This window comes from Macaca mulatta, chromosome 2 (genome assembly GCF_049350105.2).
Source record: "Macaca mulatta isolate MMU2019108-1 chromosome 2, T2T-MMU8v2.0, whole genome shotgun sequence".
In the NCBI taxonomy this organism is placed as follows: domain Eukaryota; kingdom Metazoa; phylum Chordata; class Mammalia; order Primates; family Cercopithecidae; genus Macaca; species Macaca mulatta.
Window position 1 is genome coordinate 162,009,946 of NC_133407.1, and position 6,656 is coordinate 162,016,601.

Below are 6,656 nucleotides of genomic sequence, written 5' to 3' on the forward strand. Positions count from 1 at the left end.
GAGTCCAAGTGATCTCATTGTTCAGTTCCCACCTATGAGTGAGAACATGTGGTGTTTGGTTTTCTGTTCTTGTGATAGTTTGCTGAAAATGATGGTCTCCAGCTGCATCCATGTCCCTACAAAGGACACAAACTCATCCTTTTTTATGGCTGCATAGTATTCCATGGTGTATATGTGCCACATGTTCTCAATCCAGTCTGTCACTGATGGACATTTGGTTTGATTCCAAGTCTTTGCTATTGTGAATAGTGCAGCAATAAGCATACGTGTGCATGTGTCTTTATAGCAGCACGATTTATAATCCTTTGGGTATATACCCAGTAATGGGATGGCTGGGTCATATGGTATTTCTAGTTCTAGATCCTTGAGGAATCACCATACTGTTTTCCACAATGGTTGAACTAGTTTACAATCCCACCAACAGTGTAAAAGTGTTCGTATTTCTCCACATCCTCTCCAGCACCTGTTGTTTCCTGACTTTTTAATGATTGCCATTCTAACTGGTGTGAGATGGTATTTCATTGGGCAAGGAACTTCACATATAATACTGTGATCCCCTGCATCTCTCTAGATTGTTTTAAGAAACTTTACCATTTCATATGTCCTCCTTCCACTGATGAAGAAATCGGGCATTGAGACACAGGGATTTTGCTCCAGTTACTACAGCCAAATTAATGCTTGAGTGGAAAGACACTGAGTAAAGTGCTCAGAGGCGACCTAAGACAACATTCTAGGAGTCAGGGTGCTGACAATGGCAAACTCAGATTTTCCTTCTTTTTCTGACACATTCTTCAGCCAAAGCAACATGCCCAGAAAGTTTCTTTCTTTTCTTTTTCTCTTGTCTTGTGCTCTCTCTGCTAACTCTTTTCCCAGAAGTCCTTTTCTGCACCAAGGTTTGACAATCACTAGCCAAACAAAGCCTGCTTCTCCTTCTTTTCCTTCTCCCCAGTACCCCAAAGTTTTCATGGCAATGGCAAATTAGGGATTGCCTGTTGAAACCGAGAGAAAGATAGATGGGTTTTGTTTTTGTCTGAGGAGAGACTCCAGTTATGGAGATAACCAGAAACAGGGAAGAAGAAACAACAGGTGGCAGACAGGTAAGGGGTGTTCTCTAACTATGAAGGCAAAGGGCACAGGATACTCAAGGCATCTGTGTGAGAGACTGCAAGCGTACAAAGAGATTGTGTGCATACGTGATAAGACTGGGCTATCATTTTTCTTCCTCTTGCTTTGTCTCATTCACTGTCCGTATTGCTGCTGGACAAAAATTACAGAACTAGGCCCCTAGGAATTTATGTTCGGATCCTTATGCCTTCTTCCTCAAGCAGAGAGGCTACTATCTATAAAGACTGCTATCCCATTTACCAGTCTCTCTCCCTTGCTCTCTCTCTTTGGATCTTAACCCTGAGGATCTGGAGATGGGTCTGAGCTCATTGTCCTGGTCTCTCTTGCATCTCCTTGCCTAAGCACTAAGATTGTACTGGCTGGCTGGTTCCATTCTTTTTCATTTTAGTTTGCTGTCATTGGTGGTTTGATAATAGTGAGATGAACACCAGAGCCTAGGGCTAGTGGGTGGTAGGCTTCAGCCTTCTTTCTGACACCAGAAATTTGCAGCTTATAAGGACACTAATATCTCTCTGCACTCATTTCTAAACTGCAGACAGATAGTTGGTTACCCAACCTTTAAAACATCTAATGTGGAGATTGTTGCCTCTTTTAATTTTAGGGAAAGGATAGTCCTCAATCAATTTTGATTTCAAGAAGATAGTTCTTAAATATATAATGGAACTTAGTGGCAAAGTCCACTCTCTAGTTTAGTCCTTTGAGTAGACAGGGAAACTAACTGGACAGCAACTTTGCCTCCTCTGGAATCATTTTATAATTATGCATTTCAACTTTAGATAGTATCTATTGACTTTCTGCTATAGATAAGGAAATTAGCCTGCTCATGGCTTCTAACCTTCTTTCTCCCACCTTTAGATTTTTATTTTTTTTAGTTCTAATAACATTTATATTCTGTTCTATTACCTTAACTTCCATAATTATTCAGTCTCCATTTTACATTGAAATCGATTCGGTCCTCACTATCAGTCTTTTACCATTTCTTCTCAATTTCTAAATATTTTTATTCACTTCTTGGTTATCTGGATTTTGTGGCCAAAATTCTGTCAAGGAAGATTTATGAGTATTGTATTTCTTGAGTGTTCATATATTTAAGAATGGCTGTCTTTGAGCTTTACAGTTAAAAGGACAACTCGACTGGACATAGCATTTTAGGATCACACTTTAGGGTCATTATTTTCCTCAGAATGGTGTAGACATCACACCACTATTTTCTGCCACTGAAAGATGCTATGGAGAAATCTGCGTGTAACCCAGGGTAGTTTAATTTCTCTCTCTCTCTCTCTCTCTCTCTCTCTCTCTCTCTCTCTCTCTCTCTCTCTCCCCTCTTCCCTCTTCCCTCCTGCCCGTCCCCTCTTTCCTATTCTTTCAGATTAAGGGATAGCATGCATAAAGTGCACTTATATGTAAAAACGACTCCTTCAAACTTAGCATCTTTTGGTTAAAAATTCATTATCAAATCTCTTTGAAGACTGGTAAATGCCTCATTATTTTCTTTAGGCTAAACAGTGTGCCAGCTTTTCTTTTTCTTTCTTTGTGAATGCCGTTTTCATCTTTCTTGGCTGCTGTCTGTAGATTCTCCAATATTTCTTTCTTTTTTTTTTTTTTTCAGGCTTAATTCACTTTATTTTTCTTGTATAAAAACCCTATGTTGTAGCCACAGGTGGAGCCTGGGTCCGCTGCACGGAGACTCTGCTGTGGGTCTTGACGAGGTGTTCAGTGAATTCCTGATAGGGAGACTTGGTAAATACAGTCTTCTTCCAGAGGTCAGGGGTCAGGTAGCTGTAGGTCTTAAAGATGGCATCAAAGGTGGCCTTGGCGAAGTTGCCCAGGGTAGTAGTGCAGCTCCGGGCTGAGGTGTAGCAGTCATCGATACCAGCCATCATGATCAGCTTCTCGGGCACAGGCGCTGAGACGACGCCAGTGCCCCTGGGTGCAGGGATGAGGCGCACCAGCACAGAGCCACAGCGGCCTGTCACCTTGCAAGGGACGGTGTGGGGCTTGCCGATCTTGTTCCCCCAGTAGCCTCTGCACGGGGACAATGGAGAGCTTGGCCAGGATGATGGCCCCACGGATGGCGGTGGCCACCTCCTTGGAGCACTTAACACCCAGACCGACGTGGCCATTGTAGTCCCCCATAGCAACAAAAGCCTTGAACCTGGTGCGCTGGCCAGCACGGGTCTGCTTCTGCAGCGGTATAATCTTCAAAACTTCGTCCTTGAGAGAGGCCCCCAGGAAAAAGTCAATGATCTCAGATTCCTTAATGGGCAGGGAGAAGAAAGAGATATTCTCAAGGGACTTGATCTTCATGTCCTTGACCAAGGGGCTCAGCTTGGTGACAGGCATCCACTCCTTATCCTCGGCCTTGCCTCCGTGAGCTCTGCGACCCAGGCCCCGGATGCCACTGCCGAAACCTCCACAGAAGCCACCGCTGTTCCCCATCCCAGGGCCACCAGGGCCTCTGGGCTCCCCCCCGCACCAGCGTCATTCGCCATTTGGTGTTTTCTTGGAGAAGAAGTCCAATAGTTCTTAATTTCAGTATAATTCCTCAAATATTTTTGAGCACTTATCATGTCCCAGTGACTGTGCCAGGTGCTGGGAACTCAAAGAAAGTAATGAAGGACTCTCAGGAAGCTCTTTGTCTAGAGGGAAAGAGAATGAGAGATAAGAGGGGATGATAATCACACAGCCTTGTTATTGGCATTAAAAACCAGTACCAAGGCTGGTTTGGAACAGAACAGAGAACCCAGAAGTAAATAGAACAATGGAACAGAACAGAGAATCCAGAAATAAATCCACACATTTACAACTGAATTCATTTTTTCTCAACTTTTATTTTAGATATTGGGGGTACAGGTACAGGTTTTTTAGAAGGGTATATTGCACTCAGGTAATAAGCAATACCCAACAGGTAGATTTTTGACCCATGCCCTTCTTCCTCCCCTCTCTAGGAGTCTGCAGTGTCTACTGTTCCCATGTTTATGTCTATGGGTATTCAATGTGTAGCTCTGTTAAAAGAAAAACTTCAGCCAAATTATACTTAAATTAGTTTAATTGAGCAATGAACGATTCCTGAATCGGGCAGCCTCCTGAGCCAAAGTAGGCTCTGAGACTCAGGTGCAGCCCCATGGTAGAAGAAGATTTATTGACAGAAAAAGTGATAACAGAAAATGGAAGAGAGGTACAGAAGCAACTAGATTGGTTACAGTTCGGCGTTTGCCTTATTTGAACACAGTTTGGACAGTTGACTACATTTGATTGGCCAAAACTCAGTGATTGGTACAAGTGTAGACTACCATCTGTTTACACCTCCACTTGTTATAGTTCACAATATACAGAGAAATCTTTAGGCTGAACTTAAAATATGTAAGGAGGCAGCCTTTGGCTAAACTTGATTTAATAGCTCCCACTTTCAAGAACATGTGATATTTTGTTTTCTGTTCGTACGTTAATTCGCTTAGGATTATGGCCTCCAGCTTCATCCATGTTGCTGCAAAGGATATGATTTCATTCTTTTATGAACTTACGTTTACCGCATTTTTGACAAAGGTGCCAAGAACATACATTGGGAAAAGAACAAACTCTTCAATAAATGGTACTGGGAAAACTGGATATTCATGTGCAGCATGAAACTAGGACCCTATCTTTTGCCACATACAAAAATCTAATCAAAAATCAAAATGGATTAAAGACTTCTTTTTTTTTTTTGAGACAGTCTCACTCTGTTGCCCAGGCTGGAGTGCAGTTGGTGTGATTTTGGCTCATTGCAACCTCCACCTCCAGGGTTCAAGCTATTTTCCTGCCTCAGCCGCCTGAGTAACTGGGATTACAGGTGCCTGCCACCAAGCCCGATTAATTTTTGTATTTTTGGTAGAGATGGGGTTTCACCATGTTGGCCAGGCTAGTCTCAAACTCCTGACTTCAAGTGATCCGCCCACCTCAGCCTCCCAAAGAACTGGGATTACAGGCTTTAGCAACCGCACCTGGCTTAAAGACTCAATTCTAAGACATGAAACTACCAGAAGAAAACATTGGGGAAGCACTCCAGGACATTGGTCTGGGCAAAAATTTCATGAGTATAACCTCAAAAGTACAGGTAACCAAAGTAAAAATAGTTTTACCTTTTTTTTTTTTGGAGGGGGGAGCGGGACAGAGTTTCACTCTTGTTGCTCAGGCTGGAGTGCAATGGCGTTATCTTGGCTCACCACAACCTCCGCCTCCCGGGTTTCAGCAATTCTCCTGCCTCAGCTTCTCGAGTAGCTGGGATTACAGGCATGTGCCACCACACCTGGCTAATTTTTTGTATTTTTAGTAGAGATGGGGTTTCTCCATTTTGGTCAGACTGGTCTCGAACTCCCGACCTCAGGTGATCCACTCTTCTCAGCCTCCCAATGTGCTGGAATTACAGGCGTGAGCCACCGCGCCCAGTCAGTTTTACTTTTTTTACCCAAGATGATGGATTACAGACTTTCAGTATGCCTCAGCCATTTGGAAATAGTAAAATAGTGCATAAAGAGAAACTCAGTGCCAGGTGCAGTGGCTCACGCCTGTAATCCCAGCACCTTGGGAGGCTGAGGCGGGCAGATCACTTGAGGTCAGGAGTTTGAGACCAGCCTGGCCAACATGGTGAAACCCCGTCTCCATTAAAAACACAAAAATTAGCCAGGTGTGGTAGCGCATGCCTGTAGTCCCAGCTACTGGGGAGGCTGAGGCAGGAGAATTGCCTGAACCTAGGAGGCGAAGGTTGCAATAAGCAGAGATCGTGCCACTGCAGTCCAGCCTGGGCGACAGAGCAAGACTCCATCTCAGAAGAAAAATAATAATAGTAGTAATAATAATAATAAACTCTGGGAAGAAAATGGAAATTCATCAGAATAGTGAAGGACACCCCAGACCCTGAGGAGGAGAAGATTAAGCAGCCCCCATGATGGCATTCAGCTGATAAAGTGAGTGAAGCCCAGTACATGCGCGAGGCAGCCAATCCCAATCTCCCTCTATTTCTTACCTTTCTGCTAGTGATCTGCGCAACCCAGGTCAAGAGAGAGCACCCTGTTTCCTCCAAGCTCAAGAGTGAGCTTGGAGAGAGGCTGAGAGATAGAGAGAGGGAAAGACACTGGAAAAAGCTGCAGACATTTTCCCAGACCTAGGACTGAAAGGAAGACGCCATTTTTAATCTGGGCTCATACAAAGTCGTTGGCGACCTGGCAACAGCAGCCACTGCAGACATTTTAGTCTCAGGCTAGAGAGATTGCTCTGGAGTAGGGGAAAGACCCCCACAATTACAGCTGTGCTTGCTCTGGAGTAGGGGAAGAAACCCCACAGCCAGAATTGAGCAGTGAGTGTGGGAGCACCCCAGCAGTAAGTACTGAAATTAGGTTCTCTTCCATTGCAGGACTGGAGTGGGAGGAGAATTGCTGAAGCGAAGGTTTCTCCTGGGTAGGATGACTTGCAGCCAGGGATAGATTTGTGACCTGGAACCAGTATATGTGTGTCATTACTGAGTGCCTTAGTATGCTCCCTTGGTCAGTTTGGGA

General features: G+C 44.2%; 1 pseudogene; it reads right to left on the reverse strand.

Moving 5' to 3' along the window:
• Positions 1-2,732: 2,732 nt before the first annotated feature.
• LOC714106 (small ribosomal subunit protein uS5 pseudogene) lies at positions 2,733-3,617 on the reverse strand (annotated as a pseudogene).
• Between the last annotated feature and the right edge of the window lie 3,039 nt (positions 3,618-6,656).